The sequence below is a fragment of the Venturia canescens genome, chromosome 1 (genome assembly GCF_019457755.1).
Source record: "Venturia canescens isolate UGA chromosome 1, ASM1945775v1, whole genome shotgun sequence".
Taxonomy (NCBI): Eukaryota; Metazoa; Arthropoda; class Insecta; order Hymenoptera; family Ichneumonidae; genus Venturia; species Venturia canescens.
Window position 1 is genome coordinate 6,567,363 of NC_057421.1, and position 22,500 is coordinate 6,589,862.

Here is a 22,500-nt window from a genome sequence, read left to right on the forward strand (position 1 = left end):
ACTGGAAAAGAAGGGAGCAAGACGAATTGAGTTGATATACTGTAATACAGCGTGCAATGCATACAAATGTTGGTTCCATCCCGTGCCTCCTGTTTCCCTCTCCCACTACTTCACCTTTGTCTAGCGTTCCATTCTCTCTTCTTCGTCGCTTCTCATCCCTGCTTTCTTCCTCTAATCCCTCTTCGCTATTCTCTTCCTCCATTTCCTTCCTTCCTTCCTCCCACTCTCATTCCTCGCCCATGCCCCTTCTCTTCTTCCAGGAGACTTTCGATCATCAGTCTCTTCTCGTCAACTCGTCCTCGCCACTCTCACATCGTAACTTTCCGCTTTAGGTTACTATTTCGCAAGATATGTGGTAAGCCACAACTCCCCAACCTGCCAACAGCTTTTACTTATCGTCGCCAACATCCGCCTTATGCGCTTCATCTGCCGCCCCTCTGAATCGAGATTGTCGCGCAACAACGAGACCTAATATCATACTCCAAATTATACGAGATGTCACTACGGGAATAGAGACGCTCCTCGGACCGCCCCAGCTTCCTTCCCGTTCATCCCCGCACCCCCGCTCCTCGCTCCTTTCCACAAACCGAACGTTGCCTTCCAACTAACTCCGAAGCTCGCCTGCCACTTCAATCACCGACTGAATTTTCTCAAATTTCTCGTGGGAGATTCTTGCCCACCAGATCCAACGAGGCTTCATGTTTTCCGGGAGTCGCACACTCCGCAGGAATCTGCCATTACGACTAAATCGCAACGATGTTTCGAATGCCTTTTCAGTCTCCGATTCCGGAGTCTCCGTCTCTGGACTCCGAAAATTTTCTTCTTCCTCTTTATCGGAGAGACTGAAATTTGACTCGGTCCGTCGTTTCATGCAACCAAAACCCAAACAGAAAGAAGTTAATAGTATGATACTTTGAGAAAATTTTGTTATCAGAACGAACTTGCTTGACTAGAAAAAAATTGTTTATTTACTTAAACCGAGCGGATGCAGCGATCGTTTTCATCGATTGCTAACGAGTATGATGAAAAGGAGCAATTATTGCGATTTTATTTATGTAAAAATATTATTTCTGTGCGGTGAAATACTTCATTTTTGCAGCTGAACCTTTTAGTTGGGGTCGTAAATCCCAGATGAAGAGTCGACAAATCTATCAATTTTTACTTTTATTGATAGAAGGAATTGGTGACTTAGAAATCTGCAAAATGTTACAATCAGACTTTTACGTCATCAACCTCAATTCAGGACTCAATTGTCGAGTCGAGAATGTCCGTCTTCTTTGAGATTCAATTTTTAACTGACTCCCTCTTGCCCAGCAAATAACTGCTTCAACCGAAGGAGGAAGAATTATGAAAAGTTTAAACATCTTTTAGTAAAAAATGGGAAGAAAGTTGGTCCTCCAAGTGGAAGCCATTTGGTTTTCGTCATCGGAAATATGACTTTCCGGAATACGCAGCAAATTCATATTTCTTAAGATTTAAAAGAATACACAACACAATAAAAAGTAAATTTATGAGCCATGCATGTGGTCGCCACGCAGTGGACAGTCCGCATGATGGAACCCCATCCGTCGCTCACTCAGATCGAAGACTGATCCTTTGATCTGAGCCAGCACTAAATTAATTAATAATTAATATCTATATTAAATAATAGATCATTTAAATCTTGGTTTTACGAATCTCTATTCAGCGTGTGAGACGCAACAGTTTCATCGTTTCTCTTCGTTCCCAAAAATTTGAATTTTTCACGAATTTTTATGCTGTATTTGTTCACTTTTCCTGCTATTAAGGAACTTTCCTTCCATAATTTTGTTCTCCACCATTTTTCGTTGAATCGACGTAAATTTGATTTATTGACAGTATCCGAATGAACAATATTTCGACAAGATTTTATATTCGACGTTAGTTCAGTGTGACCATTAAAACACAGAAAAAAAGTGTGTTTTAACGAAACATTTCGGTTCCTCTTGGCAATAATTAAGCACCATCAAAATCCATTTGCTTTTACTGTGAAATATATTTCTCGGGTATATACACAGTTTCTAAAAATTTTGAATTATAAACTCAGCGATACATCGCGAAACGAATGTAAAACGCTGAAATTATAAGGGATTATATTCACAGGCAATTCATGTACGAGTCCTGTAAATGGAGAGTTCGTTCACCTGTACTTCTAATTGGTAATACCACGTGAGTGCCTTAATACGGCTTTTCAAACCATCAAGCTCGTTAGCATTCATCGCTCTCGCTGACCACGAACTCTCCCGATCCACATTGGGCTCGGCGGGATTCGGGGGAGCGGTGAATTCGCACCATAGAGTTATACTTGACTGTTCGACTCGACGAGAGCATACAAAGATATACTGACGATACAGAGCGAGCTTCAAACAAATACTTGAGCCTCAAAAATATGTTCCACCTGCTGATGCGAATGTTTATGGAGATCTCGCTTATCCAGCTGTCCGTCAGCGATTTACAATTTGCAGTGGAATCCCGCTCCGCGCGCATTCCCCCTTACTTTCATACCTCAAAAATTCACGAAGATAAATGTCTGCGTCAAGACAGTGTGCACAATGCTCGAGCAGTAAATTCCGTTTCTCCGTAGTACAGTGTTACGACTAATTTATTTGATGCTGTAACGCGAAGTCTGAGCTCGGGTGTGATCCTACAAAAGTGCTAAAATTTTACTAAGAGCGAGGAGTGCGATTTTTACGAATGCAAAATTTACGAATGAATCTAGCGCCCAACACCTTAAATGCGTCATATTGGCTTCCCTTTGAGAGGTTAAAATAGATGAGGCTGAAGTTTCCAACGTTGGAGTCCAACGAAATGATCGAAAAAGCTCTCCAATAATTCCAGTATTTCTCCTATTTTGTTCCCTGCCAAATTTGCGATTCGTAGTTTTTCAAGCTGCACCAACGATTCGTGAAATAAAAAATTGGTGAATTACAAACGTTTTTTTCGTTCATTTCGTTGGACTCCAACGTTGGAAACTTCAGCGTCGTTAAAATAGTTAATCTCTTGGTGTAGGAGTATCTATGATACAATCTAACCTAACTTGATGAAACTAGGCTGTTGGAACCCTGACCTTACTGAGCGATGCAGTTTTCTAGGGCCTGGAAGCGCGTGTAGAAGCAACATACGGTCCGAGAGGGTTAAGCTATTGATGATGTTTCAAAGGACGTTGAAATCGATAATGGCTGATATCCAGTCTGATGAATTTGTCACTTGAAAGGAGAAGCTCAATTGAAAGAATGTTCAGATTCGAAAGGTTGGTCCAAATCTTTCGAAAATAGTCTCAAAACCGGAAGTGTAGTTAACAACAGAGTCTGGGACGAGACACAAATGCGAAGGACATATCCCCTTTGAATATAAAATCAAGCTCCTGTGACGATGAAAGAATCTAATAGTGTGGCTTGTTTGAAAACGTATCGATACCTTTGGGTATGGGGAGAAGTTTCAATCGCTCCGTACGTTTGTTTCTACATTCAAAACGAAATCATATCCGCATATTCCGAACAAACATATTGTACAAATTCCACATAACAATTCAATAAAAATTCCAGGCAATTCGGAACAACGAAATAACGAGTGATCACAAAATTCCTGTGTGTGTACAAAGAATTCAAAACGATACCATTTACATCCTCTATTCGGCGTTCAATATTCGCGTTGATGATATCGGTCCATCACAATTTTGGCTACTCTTCGCCCCTCGCTACTACAGAACCGCAGTGTACATTCGCCAAATATCTCTTCCGCGCTAATTATTGAATTCCTCTAATCTCACATAAAGTGTTTACCAACCGTACATCATTTAGCATAATGAATCGGATCTACTGTTCGAACGAGGTATAAATAGGGAGCGCGTAATCGTTGCGATAAATGTCTCATTATAATCATCTACATTTTCGGATTAGCGAACACGTAGAAAATATCTAGCTAAATTTTTTCCTCGAATTCATTCATTCTCCCATCATTGAGCAGTTGAGCTAGAGCTTTTGAGCTTGTGAGATATTTTCCAGTGGAATATTCGTCATAACGGTACTTTTTATATTCTTTTCTTGGAAACCAAACAGTCAACGGGGTAGAATGGAATTTGCTCTTCTCGAATTACCTGATGGTCGACATTGGCCGATGATGTAACATGAATGAGCAAGCAACATAATCATTGAAGAATCGAGTGCGTCGAAATCTTGCCTTTTTTCCTATAACTTGTAAAATAAATTGGAAAGTTCGAGATTCGTAAACGACGTTGTATAACGTTGTGCTTCGAGTGTATATGGTGAATCGGATGATAGGAGAACCATGAAAGTGCAATTCACTCGATCGATAACGTAAGTGGCAACGATCATCAATTTTTCAGACTCTCTGAGCTCATAACTTCGTTGCCTGACAATTTTTTTTTTTTTTTTGCAGTATTATGATCCTTGAAATCTCTGCAGAAATTCCCCGGTTTTTAAATCAATTTTTCAAGAGGAAACAGTGTAAAATGAGAGAGAAAGTGACAACAGTGCTGTCGAGTTGACTCTAACGCGGTTTAATACATTGACGAACGATTTTTTCTTTCTTTCTTTCACTTAAACGTAAACTTCGGTTCTTCAGGTAATTCGTTCATTTGATTTATCTCCATTTGATATTTTACACCAAGAATAACGTCTCTGTCGAACAGGCCCTTGGGCGAATTCTCAATTATCCAGCACTTCGAGTTGTTCGGAATGATTTGCTGTGATGGATTGTCGATAACGGGAATGGGGGTGTAATGCCACCATAGCTTTTATCCCGAGCTGTCGAGACCTTCCATTATTTTGATTTTTTATTATTTCACGCCTATTTTTCGACCACATGCACAGCCTGACACCAACTGAACTTGCTCGCACTGCATCACTGCCACAATCACTCTGCGGAAGCCCCGTCTCCTGTGTGACCACCATCGCACCTAACGACGCTTTTGAGGGGATCGTATTATATTTTCAACATTCATATCACTATATTCCATCTTCCATTAACTCCTCAATTCACTAGGCGCATCGAATTAGCCTCTACGAATTGATGAAAAACAGTCGACACGCCCGATTTAAAACAACGAAATATTTTCAAATATCACCCTTCGAATCCATCGCGTTTTATTCACGGTTTTAACAGTATCCGATTTAAAAAAATCCATTCGATCGAATGCACTCTGTTGGACGGAAATTTTTGGTAGATCGCGAACCACTTTTTTATTGTAATTTTTCATATAATTCGTTTTAATTGCCAATAACACAAATCACAGTTTACAGAAATGAAAATTTAACAAGAGGCGAAATATTCTCAAAGCAATGTTTCATGATCCGGAGAGCTCGCTCAAAAATTAGTGCGTCTTTCGATTGGTCCCGAAACAGATTGTTGGCATTCTGCAGAAAGATCGAAAACTAATTGAGCGAATTGCACATTTCGAGGGGAATTTGACCTGTTAAATGGTCACTCGCTTGTTTGATTTTACCGTAAATTTTCAGTGTGAAAAAAGAAATTAATAGTGCCTACAAAAGTGTAGTGAATGGAGTTCGCTAAAACTGGTTTCAAGACTAAAATATTTCGTGATTTATACAAAAGTGCACCGGAACGCATTTTGGGTTTCGATGGCCATAACATCGTGGGATTCGTCATCAGTAGACCAGTTCAAAGCTGCCCCTGGCGAGTCCTCGTTCATCCTCGACTCTTCAGTTAGAAATAAATAAATGAAGGAACGTCTCAGAGAGGTTTTCGTTGATAATTCAATGAAGCGGTTCTAAGACGAGATACGCTCCGGATTCCTAGAAAAACCGGGTTTCGTCGTTGCGTCTTGATTCAATTTTTTCTTTCGTCATACACGTTTCCATGGAGCGCGCTCGGGTCGTTTCTTTCGTTGACTCGGGCTTGTGTTTTGCGTCGCCACTTCTATTCAGTTTCCTGAAGAGAAGATAATCAGGAGTTCAGATGAAAGCGAAGAACTCGGTTCCGCATTGTGGTTGCCAGCGCTGATTTGTCGCTGTTCACAAACACAAAGCAGCACGAGCTTACTTACCACTGTAAAACGGTTTATGTACGACGTCTTAAATCTGTTCGGAGATCAAAGTAATTGGCAAATGAGATTGAGCCATCGTTTCTCAGTCTCGCTTGTCTGCCGTCTTCAAACGAGACGTTTGGCTATTGGCGTAGCTAAACCAAGACAATCTTATTATGCCATCATAAAACACTGCATTTTGTCGATTTGGAGCGTTGTCGAATACTCGCGCGAGTTTTCGTGCTTATGCGTACTGTCGTTGGAATTTTTTGTGCCCAAGACACTGTACGAATCCAACGTTTTTCCAACTCCAAATTATATGCCAATTTTGTTTTTTTATATAGTATGAAAAAGCAAATTTTTTGAAGTTACGAGTATTTGGTAGGAAAGATTAGAAGCAACTCTGCTTCTAAAATCTTTACTCTGAAATTCATAACAACTCTATGTCTACTCATGTATAATCCATGATCTACAATATCTTTACTCATCATGAGATATGTTCTGAAATCATCCTGAGTAGAGATATTGGGAATTAAATACCACACCGGAGTAGACATGTTAAGGAGGATAGACGTTCTCTACGTAGATCCGCAGTTATTAAGGAGGGTGGCTACATTCGTCAAAAAATGATAAGAAATTGATCAAATTTGGTGATGATGTTCTTCAACATCAAGTGCGAAGACACAATTTTTTTCAAAATTTTCTTCTGCTTAGTTATCGAGTAATTACTCGATAATTATCGAGAATTATCGAGTAATTACTCGATAACTGTACAGAAGAAAAATCTTTAAGAATTTGTATTGTCAAATTTGGCACTAAAGAATATGTTCACCAAATTTTATTAAATTCTTATCATTTTGAAATTTTTAATGTATTTAACATGTTTAGCCACCCTTCTTAAGGAGCGGAGTTGTTATTAAGAATGACTACCGACAAAGTTGTTAACTAGCAGCTATTGTTGTTGAATACATTTACTGAAAATAGAATTGTTGACTTGCTGTGACATAACTCGACTCTTATAAATCTACTCGATAACATTTCCACTCTGAAGATTTATATTTCATGTATAACTTTTTTTTTTATGTATAAATAACGTCTCTTCTCTTTGACATGTCTAGGCGGATAACACAGATTATTAATGCCAAAAGAGAAGAAATATTGCGTCGTATTAATTTTGAAAATGTGAGAGTAGGGCTGTTTGGAGCAGCGTTGTTTTTGAGTAGAACCGTAAAGAGGACGGTTGTTATTCTGCCAAATATTTGAAAATGAATAAAAACCACTTTGTCGACGAGCTCGAGTATGTGGAGACCCCGTTCGGAGATGAATTATCTTGGAAGCAAAGCTAACAGACGTTCGGGAGTATTTTCACGTCGACATGAAATGATTTATCAGTCGAGACACATTGGTCAGGGAGGGTGCATCAAAGTCGGAATTCGTATGAATAAGTATTTCTGTGGAATTTAGAAAGCGTAGGGGTCTCTTCGAATTCGCTTATACTGCCAATCAGGGAGGGGGAGAGTAGAGCGTTGAAGAATACGACGCATACTTGGAAGAAGAGCCAGAACTCATTTATCCCTGCAGGGAGTGGATGCTGCCAGAATTCAAGGCATCACGCGGATAAATTTTATTTGCGTCAATATAGCCGCGAGGATTGCACAAGAATAGCACAACGGCGAGAGGGTTAAAAGCGAATGAGAAGGAAACTGAGAGGAATGGGGGAATGGCAAGAGGATGGCGGAATTCGTGGCCAGGGGGAGGGCAGAGGGGATGGAAAAAAGCTTGAGAGAAGAGAAGGGATAGAATTTGGGCTGCGTAGCCCCTCTTACTTTTCACTGATAGGGACAAGTTTCACTAGGCTTTAAAACCCAAGCTCCTGTCGCCGTGAACATTTGGATTTTAACGCCGGCACGAGCCAGGGCCCCGAGGGGTAGAGAGAAAGAACAACCCGATCCCTGAAAGTCTCGTTCACTCACGCTTTTACGCTGCACGGAGTTTTGAGTGGAACACCTCTTCTCTATTTTATCCTGCTCCTGGCCTCTCCACATTTTCCGTGTATATCGTCGGGTCGCGTTCCCCGGGATTACCCAGCGAGTTGGCCCGGGTCTCTCTCGTATATACTCATGGTGTGCACCCTCCTCTCCTTTTCCAACGTATTACCGGACAGAGTACAGCGAAGCTCGTTCTCTCCGTACCCTCTCGTACCCAGGAGTCTACCGGGGTGGCGCGTTCCCTTCTTCAGCCTTCTTCTCCTACTTTTCCTCTCACCCCCCCCTCCCCCTCCCCCGCCCCCTCCGCCACCTCTCCCATGTCCCTGCATCTCAGTCATCCGTTCTTCTCTTCGTCTCATGTTTTCTCTGTTTTGCTATACTACATCCGAACTAAGGGTATAACCCGTTTCTCGCGATCTTCGCGCGCACTGAGCCCGGGCAAAATAGTAGTACCTCCGCTATCTCCAGCAGCTACGTTGCGCGAATACGCGCGCGTTCCCTCTGGCTCCCAGTTTTACTCGTAAAACCTCAGTGCCTTTATGGTGCACCGTTGCAATTTCACTTAATACAATAAAACCCAACGTAAAACGAAGCAAGATATACCGCATCCTCGTATATTATGTATATATGCGTATATACGTGTATATACGAATGTATAAGCCAAGAGGGTTGGTGGCAAGCGTTCCTATCCTGAGACTCGCTCTCCTTCTGGCTTTCGCTCCGACGCTGTGCCTCCCCGTTTTCGCTACCGCGTACCCGCCCGCCGTTTATTTACCCTTTTTTTTTCTCTCTCTCTCTCTCTCTCTCTCTTCTTCAAACCTGATGAGCGAAGGAGAATGTGGCGGAGGCATCACCGTGAAAAGTGTAGTAAACGCAAGGACTGCTCGAGTAAATAGATAGGTATAGAGGAAGGCACGAGGAGGGATGAAAAAGAGTTTGCTGTCGGCAGATTTTCTAGCCCGGCCAGTTTTCCGAGCCTCTCCTCTGTATACCTATACGCATTTATACTCTGTAGCTATTCGCCGATGCAAAGTTTTGCCTTTACGGCCTCGGGCGCTTCGCGCTCTCGCACAAACCCGAGCAACGTTACTCTCGCCTTACACCCCTCCCTTGTCCCCCCCCCCCTTTTTGGACGAATATCGATGATACCATCACCGCCAAGCAACGACCAGAGGGAGAGAGACTCGGAGAAGGAGAGAGCCGCGCAAAGAGGGAGATAAAAAAGAGCAACCCCCGCGCTTCCATCCGATCATCCCTCATCCTCCTCATCCCTCTATGTTTTTCCTCAAACGATCCCGGGTGATAAAATTCGACTCTCTGGCCGAAACTCCGCGCTTCATATGCCCTCTTCTGCCTTCCTGCTCAAACTTTACGGCTCTATACGGATCATAGTTTTATGGTATTGTACGCTCGGCCAAACAGAGATCGTTCAATTCCAGCCTCGTTTCTCCTCCGCACGATATCCCAATCCCCCAAATTCTCTCACGAAAATCCCTCCACGAAAAACTCGGCGACCAATTTTTCTACGTATCAATACACCATATTTGACCATATTCAATTATCATTTTCCATTTTTATCTTCACCTTTTTTCATCTCCCCCCCCAGCACCACTCAAATACCCGCCACTTGACGAAACTTTCTCCTCGTGTCCTGTACGCCCAACCAATAAATTTTATATTGCAGAGCTGCGTTTATTTTCCCGTCAATTTACGCCGGTTATACAAATTAATAATGCGTTGGGAGCAGCCCAAAAGTGAAATGCGTTTGTCAGTGTGTGCCTTCTCGAATAGTTTTTTCATGCTCGACAATCCATTGACACGTTGATTATGAAGATTAAAAAATGTCGGAATATTCGATAAATTCCAACGCGACGATATTCCGATAATTTTCCGGGAATTTTTTTATAGATAAATATTCCAGTATCGAAATGATGCACGCGCACTGTCAACGGCTCTTCGTACACACATTTTAATGATATCCCATCAACTTTTATCGTCATTACCCCGTCCGGCTGAATTGCCGGCGAATTGTTTATTCATTTCCACAAATGGTTGTTAACTTTTCGAAACAAATTGAATCCAAGAACAGTACGAGATGAAAGAACGAAGCGATAATTCACCGGGACTCTGAACATCAATCATCTCTCAGAGAAATCTGCCACAAGAAAACACTCGCTAGCCATCGAAACCCGCCGCAGCCACGTCAAGTTTTATTAAAAGGAATTAAAGCCAGCGCAAGCCCTTCCGCACTGTTATAAACTCGAATTCCATCCTTTCGGAATTTTTTATCAAATTTCTCACCACAGAATATGACCAGCCAATCCCGAACTGTCTAAAGATTGTAGATTGAATTCGAATTTTTCTACATCCGTAGACTCGAATTCGGAAGCCTCGCCGGTTTACATTGAAAATTCTCCGATAGCTACTCCCATTTTTACGCTTTTGAGGCCGAATGAAATTGTAAACGACGACTTACGGACCGTAATATATCTCGCAAGATATTGCGTAGAGGAGACTGTGACCAAGCGCGGCACCTAAGGAAATATTGTTCTTTACAGAAGTTTGAGAAGCCGTTTCTATTTCATAATCTCCAACACCGAGAAATAACGATCATTTTTTCATTCTTAAAAAAAAAATTTTTGGTATGCAACGCTTGAAAATTTGTGAAATTTTTTTTTTTATACTGCAATTCCAATTCTATTCACCTTGACAACTTTTTTTGAGGTTCTTCATTATGTAGAAGTATAAAAAAAAGAATGAAGATATAATAAATTAAAAAAAAAATTTTTTTAAAAATAAAGATAATAAAACGAAAAAATTTCGAAATGCAATTTTTTTTCGTGAATATAAAAAATTGAAGGAATAAAGAAACAAATGTCCGTTATTTTTAAAGTTCTCCGTTTGTCCCTGACCTCGATCCCCTTTTCACAGTCGACACTTTGCGTTGGAAAGGCGTAAATGAATATTGAAGAGAAATTCATTCGAATGTTTTGTTAAGGAGGGTGGCTACGTTCGTTAAATTCATAAGAAATTGATCAAATTTGGTGATAATGTTCTTCAACATCAAGTGCGAAGACACAATTTTTTAAATTTTTTTCTGCTTAGTTATCGAGTAATTACGGATTAAAGCAGATTTCTTATGCCCGGAATGTTATACCTATATGTATGGAAACGCCGGTAATAATATGGCTACCGACGATACAATGTTGCCATGCTAAACCATGTTAAATACATTAAAAATTTCAAAATGATAAGAATTTAATAAAATTTGGTGAACGTATTCTTTAGGGCCAAATTTGACAGTACAAATTTTTTAAGATTTTTCTTCTGTACAGTTATCGAGTAATTGATCACTAAAGTTCAAGTGTATAAGCATAGCGTTTCCATATATATAGGTATACATTCCGGGCATAAGAAATCTGCTTTAATCCGTAATTACTCGATAACTAAGCAGAAGAAAATTTTGAAAAAAATCGTGTCTTCGCACTTGATGTTGAAGAACATTATCACCAAATTTGATCAATTTATTATCAATTTGACGAACGTAGCCACCCTCCTTAAAGGTGGTCGGCACAGCTTAGAATTTGTTTCAACCACAATTTTGATTGTTTGATTTAATGTTAGACCATTTTCAATCTCGCTCCCTGACCTCATGAACAATGATTGAGGATTTATCGCCCATGAATTCCGACAGAAAAGAACTCGGTGTTTTAGTCCATGATCAGTGATTCTGCGTTCTTCGCCACCCACCGTCTCGATCTGGAATTAGCCTCTTACCTCAACACCGGGGAAGATTAATTTCGTTTATTTTTTCGGCAATGCCTTCGGACATTGCCGAAATGCAATGTCCGAAGGATGCGGTTGGACCAATTGCAGCTGCGAGCAACCTTCGAGTATTAATTGCACTCAACTCACAGAACGAAAGCAAGCTCGTACCGCCCGCGATCGATTACTCACTGTTTGAGTGCAATAATAAATGACCTGAGGCAAAAAGTGGCTGGGCGCGGTCCCGGTGCCATAGACATTCTTGTTTTGGATTGTAATATGGACAAATGTGAACGATTAGGCTTGTAACGAAAGTCACGGTGCGCATGTATGAGGCAGGATTGTTCCGTTCTCCACGTCGCTCATTCTTCTCGTAGATCGAACAATATCTGAAACGTGTAAATTTGTTATCGAATTCGTGAATATTGAGCCGACCCCAGCGCTTCGAACACGAAGAGACTTCAATAAGAAAAATGAATTGCTCGCTGCAAGAGTTTCTCCACAGTGGCGATCGAATTCCCGACAACGGTCATTGATCAGCGAATAATCCTGCGATCCTTCAAAGACCTTAGTGACAAGTTGAAGGACAGAGAAAAAAATGTCAAAAACGAAACTGTGAACCGTTTGAGTAAATAAGTTTGGGAAAAGGCGAACGTGCTCCAGGTATGAGTCACGCGCAACCAACCGGAAATTCAATAATCGTTAAGACTGTCAGTTTACCACGAGGCTCGGGGTACAATGTGTTTGGGGAAGGGGGGCGTGTACACGAATCAAAAACTGTGTTTAATGTGTGCGTAACGTGTGCTCACACACGCAGAAAATAGCGGTAGCAAATGAACATTCGAATGTGGAATTTATAGGATGGATTGAAACATGAGAAAGGCAAAATCGAACGTACAGTTACGCGCATCGCGCTGAATATGACGCTTTAAACGGTAATTCTGTGGGCAGGAACATACCTAATGGAGCCTAAGTCGGTAAAAATATGAGCTGCATGTGAATTAGAGAAACGTACGTAAATTCAATTAGAAATCATGGAATTTAATGAACAAGTTCACATCAATTGGTCCAAATGCATACTGCGCACATTCATAAAGTTACGCTCTCTCCTGCCGATTAGTTTATTTCACATAATATAGTAAACTGAATTCATATTTGTATACGGAGTAGTGAGTGTGCCTGAAAATGCGGCGAAAGAGGGGCGGGGGGGGAGGAGTGCTGGGATCCGTAGTGAAAGAGAGCGATAAACTTGCGACGATGGATGATAGAAAACGTGAAACGTGGTACGAAATCTCTCGATTCTCTTGGTGGAAACTTGTGAGACTGATTCGGGAGTGCAGCCTGTGTACGACGGGGGAGGCTATGTTCCAAGGTTTGCTCCGAATCCTTCACGTTCTTCGGTCTTCCTCAAAATATAAGCCCGAACGACCGGCGGTTCCTTTCGTAGCACGTTTCGCATCTTGGAGAACGAGGTTATAAGCAACTACGACAACGAGTTGAGGTAAACGCGTGCTAGAAAAAGGCGAAGCGAACGCGATGTATAAGAGCAGAGGAGCGAGAGAATGGCGAGAGAGAGAGAGGAGCGGGGGTCTTGCCGGTGGTTGCCAATCGCTCCTGAGAGATGTTGGTAAACGCAATTAACTGTCGCAGGCGTGCGAATATGGGGAAGCGAATTCTATCTCATATGAGCGTGAGTCGAGGAAGGTTGCTTTACTGTAGAGGACGACCTCTGCTTGTTTTCTCAACCTCTGTCCCATGAGTATGGTGCGAGACACACCTTCAGAGACTCTCGTGTACTGGGGTGGGACATTGGGCTTTCTCTTCAGAGTTGCACTTCTCCCAAACTTTCGATTGGGCTCGTGCGTCATCGCGAATTTGTCATGTGTATACGAGAGGCTGCAAAACTCTCATCCGAACTCCACGCAAAGAGTGTGCGCTACTGGAAACGCGCCTCGGGTTCAAAGAACGTACATCGAGTTATCGGTTTATACACAGATGAGACGCTCTCCGGGCTCGTACAAGGGGTTGCAATTTCGATATGGTGCGTGCTACATAACGTGCCATGAATTAACCTCGCGATAGTTTCAGTCAGCTTCCCTCCCTCTCTTTCTCTCTGGCGCTCTCGAAACGTCTTAACTTTACAATATCATTTTTCGAGCGAAGAAACCCCAAACTTAATAATCCAATGACTCATTCTATTATCGCTTAATACCATAAGTAAACGCTTCTACAATAATCGTATTACGTCAACGTGCGGCCTCGACGTAACTTTCCTTCGGGTTTCATTAAGTTTTTTTAGGATTTAAAGCCATTTAAAAAATCCTCAAATGCTTGTTCTTTGTTAATTTATCTTACGAATGATCATAATTTTTACGTACGCCAAAACAAGCGCGATTTCGTACCCCCGAATTTGCCTTCGGCTTGTTGCGCTTTCCTCGGACCGAGACATGCACGCGTCTTATTCGTATATTCAATAATCCTCTGAGAATCAACCAGTAACGATAATCTCGCGCTGCTCGATCTCGGTTTGATATCAACTAAATCGACTTAAAGTAATTCGGCCGTTCGATAAAGTACGGTGAAGGCCCACGTTTTTGCGGTAAATTATGGTTCAAGGTTCCCTGATGACGATAAGCACAGTTCCAGGGCCTCTTACGGGGCGAAAATTTTGAATTATTTCATTTACAATTTTGAGTTTTTAACACGGTACCTTATGGGAGAACTCACAACAATATTAATTGTGAAAAAATTGTACGGTGTTCGAGCTTCGGAAAAGTTTATATCGTGAAGAAAATTTGTCACAGATTCCGTGTCTTTAATAAAAACATGACCTTATCACGGCTTTTAAGAAAGAAAACATGAAAAAACTTTAGTTTTTGACGTCCCGAAAGCGGACGTCAGTCATTACGTTGGACTGCTGGTAACAGCTGATTGAACTTCGGGCGAATTCGAGAATCGCGGGAACTTCATCAAATTTATTTTTGAGACCGACTCACGTGCTTTCATTCGTCTAGTAGCTTCGCTTTTTTTTAACGAATCGACCTTTCCTTTTTCTCGGTGCCTTACATTACACCGATGTAAACTTTCTTTCGCACAATAAAAAGTTTCCTAGGTTACGTGTATTTCAAGTGTCACCGGTACTGACCCAATCATCAATCAGTCAAGTTGAACTATAAATTTTATCTTTCATGATATTGTCGAAGCATTTTATTACATTCTTGTGATGAAAATATTCTTAATATGTTTGTTAATTTATAAATAATTTAGACTTGAGATTAATCAAAATAAAGTAGTTGCAAACTTGACTAGTCATAGAACGGCCGAACTACTTTAATTTCCGTTTCTTGCGATTATGGCCAAGTTACGATTATACCGTTAAAAACACGCGTACCCGCATCTTCCCATGACGCTGAAGTTTGCAACGTTGGAGTCCAACGAAATGATGTAAAGAAACCCCTAATGACTGCAGTAATTCTCCAATTTTGTTACCTACCGAATTTGAAATTTGTAGTTTTTCAAGCTGCACCGATATTTCGTGAAATGAAAAATAATTAGTGAATTACAAATGTTTTTTCCTTCATTTCGTTGGACTCCAACGTTGCAAACTTCAGCGTCGTCATCTTCCCTGTGATCCACGTCGACGCTTAATAAATATTTCAATAAACCGTTATATAATTGTTCAAGTGTTCGATCCACCAGCGCAAACCACAATTCATTATCCTCACGAATAACTCCTGTCTCTGGATCAGCGTTTAAAAATAATATTAAGCATGATCCCACGTTTATCGAAGGGCGTGAACAGTCGCAGACTGCTGTCCGGAGTACGGGCATTGTGTACCGAGCGAAAGGGAAGCCCTTGAAAAAGACTTCGATCCGAACGTACGTAATCGCGAGAGCGATCGATCGATCGAACAACCTCGTTTTTGACACAAACGTAATTTTTCTCGTTTTTTTTGAACCAAGTATATACGAAGATTGCAATCCATTGTTAACATTACCGAATAATATGTGAGGCTACGTAAAAACACACGAGGCGCATAAAAATACAATACTCCGACTCGATTCTTCGTCCACAATAAACCCTGCGGCTACGAAGCGTCGTGTAACGCTTAGAAACGCAGGCGGACCGAAGACGGATAAATTCCCGCGCTCCCTCACGCTTTCTTGTTCGCATTGGCACGCTCAGGGTATTCCTATACATTCGTCACAGGCTGCAGTGTCGGCCGAGCAGTGAGCGCGCTCGCGAGAGAGCACGATACCTAATTCATAACTCCATCCACGCCTCCGATTTCACCACCGGACTCTCCGTATTGTCATGAGCTGGGATCTCGCCGGTGCCACAATAACGGCGAATGCCGTGACGCTCGCGACCTCTTTTCCACTGGAATCTTGCAGGCTCGAGACTACTCAACTTCTGTAGCATGATTTACCAGGCGTCAACACCTAACCACTTATAATACGCTCGACGTCGAGCTCTCGCGGCGCACCCGGAGCCCTCCCTCGACGAGGTTTCAGCTCGCAGTTTTTCGCTCAACTTGATCGACGCACACCGCGATCATCCTTCCTCCATGATTTCCTTTGCAATCTGCACCAACATGGCGGCTCGCACTCCGAATCGATTCTTTATAAAGTTGATGAAAAACTTGGCCCGCAACGCCGCGGGAGTTAACTCGTGGAAAGAGCTCTACTAACCTGCCTCGTGAGAGTCCGCCTCAAGTTTACGGAACACGCACCCGTCCGTGCTCCTTACAGGCATACACGTTTATCTTTTCACCGACTAATTTGGACGTAGCCGCATTTGTAGCGAGAACCAACATGGGCGCCTGCCTCAAAACTCACGGACATTTAACGAGGCTACGACTTACGGGGACTAGGAATTGTTGTGCTGGCTACACGCGCCTCAACACCCGGAGCTCCATTTCCGTTCCGGCTAATCTCGTCTCCTTATGCGATATATGCTCTTGTGTCACTCACACCTCCCGAGCTTACGTAACTCGGAATTTCACCCTCGCGACTTCCAACTACCTGCTATTGAGCGAGCTCTGCGGATCACCAGCTGCAAGATTTCGATGTAACGTTGAATTGGTACGGCGATTAAATTAGTTCGAAAGCAGGAAACAACGAATGTTGGTAGACCGAATTTCGTGCATTTGCTTTGACAGCGAATCTTTGAGTTCTCATGCCTGAAACCAAAGGGGGTTAAGTAGCTTCGATGAAGCTTGAGTTTTCTGTGGGGAAACGAATGGCCAGAGAAGTTTTCCGTCCCAAGCTCTGCGAAACTGAGATGGTCTCCGAAATCTTGCTAAAAATCGATAGCAGTGAAAAACGACGAGAGAATGGTTTTGTAGACAACCAGGATGTTCGTATCGGATGCGTGGGAAAAAGTGTCGGTCCCGAGAGCCCCGAATATTTAGTGTTGCCACCTCAAATTTAGAGGAATAAGTATTACAGATGTAGGAAAACACACGAGCGTCCGGAGTATAATTTTATCCCATCAGAATTGACAAATGTTGAACAATTTCGGTATGAGAGTCCGTGAAAACAGAACGCTCGAACAAGTTGGACAAGCTTTCCCCTAAAAAATACTCTGCTCTACGTCACAATTTGCGGACGAAAAGTGTCAGAGATAACTTGTTCGAGCGTACGCGTATGTGCTCATATTTTTTCCTGCTCCGCTCATGGCTCAGTTCAAAAAATACGTTCACACACATATATATAAACATATTTTGAGTGTACGCTAGAGGATTCTCCTCCCACCCACTTTCCCTCAACTCCGATTGGATCGCGTGCTTTATGCCACTCTACTTCATTCCACTGCACTCTTTTGTCCTGGTTCACAGATTCGTGTGTACCTCGAAAAGCCTGGAAGCGCGACGCGTGCGCGACGCGTTTCCGTTATTTCCCAATAACGAGATTTTATCGCGACGGTAAATTAATCGTGACGAAACTAGAGAAGGGATATGATGGGGAAGGAGGGAGGGAGGGAGGGTGGGGCGGGGGATGGAGGAAGTGCAGGGGTCAGGTAGATATTGCTTCTGCCGCTGGAACGATGACCGATGAAAAAAGCTCTCGATTTCGAGCTTTCTAGATGAGAGCGGATGACGGAATTCCGTTTCATCAATGTTAAAGGCGAAGAATGGAAAAGACAGAAGAATGAAATAAAATGGAAAACGGTTATGTGTCGGGCTCAAAGTTTCATTAGGCTAAGTCCTCGGGTGATGATGTTTCTCGATGTTCGTTACTCGAGACGATCTTCATCCCTTAACATTTGAAATTTCGAGAATGGAGCTTAGTGGATTGTGAGGAAAAATCTCCATTGAGGGGAGCTCGCAGGGCCACGAGGTCCCTCGCTGCCTCTCCATCTTCATCTCTAACTCTCTTTTTTCCTCTTTCGTTTTTCTTTCATTTGTACATTGATCTAGTTCCACTTGTATAAGGACTCCGTACATTGAAATTCTTCAATGATTGAGCCTCGGAATCGAGATGTTCGCGGGGGCCGGGGGGGGGGGGGAGGGGAGGCAAACGATGAATAATTATGATTCAAGGTATGCTCGTCGACCTCGCTCTCGATCGATTGAATAATGTAGCATGAACAAGATCGCAGCGCATAGAGGGAGAGCAAAGAGATATTTTGTGAAGGAGAGAAGGAGACACGCAGCAGCAGTGTACGGAGAGGCTCTGTCTTTGGCATCGCGGAATGATTCAACCGATTGTTAACCTTTGGCTTCGGTCAAAGCATCCGGCGGCGAGGAGGGCAGGAGAGAGTGCACGATTGAAGTAAAAATGTGCGTCATCCGTTCAATTTTCATTATTCACTCAGCAGATTTTTTCCTGTTTTCTCCAACGCTCGGGGTCCTCGCATCCCTCGATCGACACCGATGTGTTTTGTTTCTGGTGTTCAGGAGAGAATTCATAGTTCGCCCGCTGTGAAAAGAGCGAACGGTCACGTTGGAAAGAGAGTACATGGTGAATCGACAGGGTGAGCATCACCGCAAATAGGTTCTATGCAAACGCTCGCATAGAGAACTCTGTGTTGCTTCTTCCACGCGATACTACGTTTATAACGAGCTCCGGGTTCGTCCGCCACATGTTTGCAAGTGTTTGCAAATGCCCTCCTCCCCTTTCTACCTCTCCCTTTCTCTGTTTCTGTCGGTTATATAGCATACCCCCACGGTACGCATGCAGAAATGCCCCGAGCTAAACGAATGCAGATATCGTTCGGGTTACGCCCGTTGCGCTTGGTGGATGGGTAAAGCGCCAACGCTGTATTGGACAACGTTAAATCCATGTATACGCTTTGCAAGCTCAGCTCATTCTCTCTCTTTCTCTTGCTCTTTCCGTCTCTCTCATAGCCCGCAGATTCAATTAGCCCGAACGCCGAAGGGTGCGATTTCTAAAACCATCACGGTGCGCGAGCTTTTCGATCAAAGATTCTACAATAATGAAGTATACGGTCAGTGATATGTGCAAGACCGCCTACTTCTCTGATTCAGCATAATCGTTCAACGTTATTCCAACGGTGCACACTCGGTCATCGCGTTTACACTCGAGTTTTTTTCGCGTTCCATATGCACTCTCAACGATTCGACGTATAACTCTGCTGGAAAACTCTTGTTCAAATTTCTCATATTCTCATATAAATTAAATGAAAATTGCTTCCCAATGCAATATCAGTTTCTCCGTGCGCGAGTGCGTTTTAAAAGTTAAATTAAGAGAACATCTGGGTGCGGGGCTTTCGTGGAAAAATTCTCTGCTACACTAATTCTACACCGCGATTCTTACGTCCCTCGACGACCTATTTTTTTGTTTCGCCCCATTGGCCGCATGTATCGTAACATTAATTCGATTGTAAGAGCTTCGTTTTCCAAATTCCCGAGTGCAATCAAGTTTCTATCGAGCTCGTTTGCACTCGGATGTTTTTTCTCCGCACTTAACCTACGCTTGAGAATCGCAGGACAATCAAACGTTCGCATTGATCGGTACTCGACGCCTAATTACACATTTTAGAAGGGGGATTTCTGTATTTTCCAATTACAAGCTATTTTGAGAAGGCTATAGAACATTAGAGCCCGCGAGCGGATATTTCACCTGTTAACCGATACAATTCGATTGATCTGTGATAAGCCGTTAATTACACGATGTTAAGACGAACGTGTCCAAACGGTCGACTATACCAGCAGATTATAGCGTATACAGTAGATACATGGGCTCTGTAGATCATGGTATCTCCGGTGCAACGCGCAGCGATTTGCTAAACTCGCCATAGCCGACTACGTCAACGCTGGTCGGTGGTATTCAATTAACTCGAAGCAGGCGAAGGGATTCTGAGAGCAGTGAGAGGATCAAAGACCCGTAGAGCGCGATGATCCAGCAACGGTTGTGCTGCGCTTCTACGCCGTAAATTGCGCTTATGTCTATCGTTCCCGATTTTCGTATACGACGAGTGCGTCTCTCTCGAATCACGGTTGCACCCCACCACGCCATATTTTGTACATAATATTATGTTCGAGTGCGCTATTCCCAGCGGTGTCTCCTCGGCGATAAGAACACTCTCCTACCTTCGATAACGCGCTTAAAGAGGCGGACAAACGGAGCACCACCAGAGAAAGGATTATATCCGGGCTCGAATATAGAGATTTCTGCGAAAATCTGCACCAGGGATGATCACATCCGAGTGAAAGATCATCCCCGCCTCTAACAACCACCGGTAACAGCCCCTTTACTAACTATAAACGTCGCAACGCTCTTCCACCTCTGCCTCTCCTCATCACCTCGTACTATATCGACGCTATTACGAAACCGTTTCCAGTCCAATCCCGTATTCCGACGGATAACCGGAAGATACAGGAAAGGATAGCTCGATATCGTGCCCCGGGAACACGAGCAAATCCTCCTTTGACTATGTCTCAACCTTTGCCTCAGCATAATTAACACTACCCCCTGTACGCGCGCTACCGCTACGCTATCGGATTCCCGATCACCCCCAAAGACGCTTCCTTTCAAGACGAGAGGCAGCAGCTGCCCTCCCGGCTAATTTACCGTGGATAAACGGAGATTATAAACGGCTCTGTTCTGTCTGATATCCTGTCGGCTGTCCACACCAGTCATACTCATAATCCACGTCGCTACCACTCAATTCAATAAATTCCACTTAACTTACCATTTTTTTATATTCCTCATTCATATTTTCTGTACTATCTTTAAGGAAGTACCCTCGGTAAATCAATTAACAAACAGAATATTATAAAAATTTGTAAAGATGTCAAAATCTTTCGAAAAATGAGTCAGTTAAAATTTTGTGACCTTTGGTTGACTTTGAAAAGAGATATCTACGATTTAATTTGAAGCAGTTAACATGGAGTCTTATGTGAATCTGTGATTCAGACGCACTTTTTAATTTATAACGTTGAAGTTAACAAACAGATTTTGATAAAATTTGGAGAAGATATAAACGAATGTCCAATGAACATTTTTCTTTTTGGAAAATATGCAAAGCTTGCTTGTGTTCTAAGAAATGACTGGAAATAAGACAAGGTTTTTGAGCAACACGCAAATGTGGCAACACCGCAGAATTGTAGGTTATGGCGCTTCATTCGAATGTAAGTTACAGCAGCACTTTCGAAACTGTCCGAACATGCGCAAATTGAGTCAACGATAGAAACACAAACACAGTATTGCTAAAGAAATATTATACATTTGTAACGAACATTTTGTGTGTTTCATGCATCAATTATTTTTGGAAACAATAAGAAATAGAAAATATGAAAAGAAGACACCGTCAATTTAATCATTTTTGAAGTCTTCTTTGAGGTTAGGGATGTTTCTTTTCCCGTACACACTTCGGATTTCTTTACCCACTGATGAAAAACGAAACACGCAGAAGTTGGGTTTCCTATACGCGACTATACGTAGACTCAATGCTTGTACTTGTACGTGAGCACGTACACTAACCCAGGGGCTACGGTGTTGCCGAAATATATACTACGTTACCCATATTGAAGACTAAAACTCTCTGACTCACTACGTACCGAGGGTACTTCGTTAAGGACTCGAAAAAAACATGTTTTCGCGGCTGCTTAGATGTTGTGCAGACGGTTTAATATCGCCTGGAAGAGTGCTCGCGCTTCCACGTCGATGAAATCTTCCGACGTTGTCGCCCCGGGATCAAAAACATTTTTATAGCTCACCATCCATTCAGCTCTCGATCTTGATTCTAGATTTTGATAAATCTGCTCGAATCAATCGCTCTGGACGAATGATACGACGAGATTGAAAAATCAACGTCGAAAATAACGGAAGAACAAAATCAGGGCCAACGACTCAGCTTCTGCTTAGTCCAGACTTGAGCTCAGCGGCTCTTCCTCCACACTAAAGAAAAGGAAGCATCGTAAGGAGGACTATTCAACCTTGCGCGCATAATAACCGAATAAGCGAAAGAAAAATTATCAAAAGACGGGGATCAGCATCGATCTGTACAAAGAAAAGAGAAAGAATTTGCGATCGGGAAGCCTTGAAAATTCATGAAAAATCATGCTTTTTTGAGAACCTCGTTTTACGAAATTTACTCCAGATATAATTATTATTCGGCTGAAGCTCGTCCACATAATCGACTAAGCGATGGAGAATTGAAAAACAATTCGATCGGATGTTGCGGAGTCCGTGATTTCTTGACTTGAGACAATAACTTCTGCGTACAACGCTGGTCCCGTTGATCATCGACGTGCC

General features: G+C 42.6%; 2 protein-coding genes across 3 annotated transcripts in view; one reads left to right on the forward strand and one right to left on the reverse strand.

Moving 5' to 3' along the window:
• qin overlaps positions 1–22,500 on the forward strand; it is a 150,580-nt gene that overhangs the window by 116,138 nt on the left and 11,942 nt on the right. The window lies entirely within an intron of this gene.
• Positions 1–22,500, reverse strand: part of LOC122419569 (uncharacterized) — a 42,987-nt gene that overhangs the window by 19,562 nt on the left and 925 nt on the right. The gene's annotated exons all lie outside the window — the stretch shown is intronic.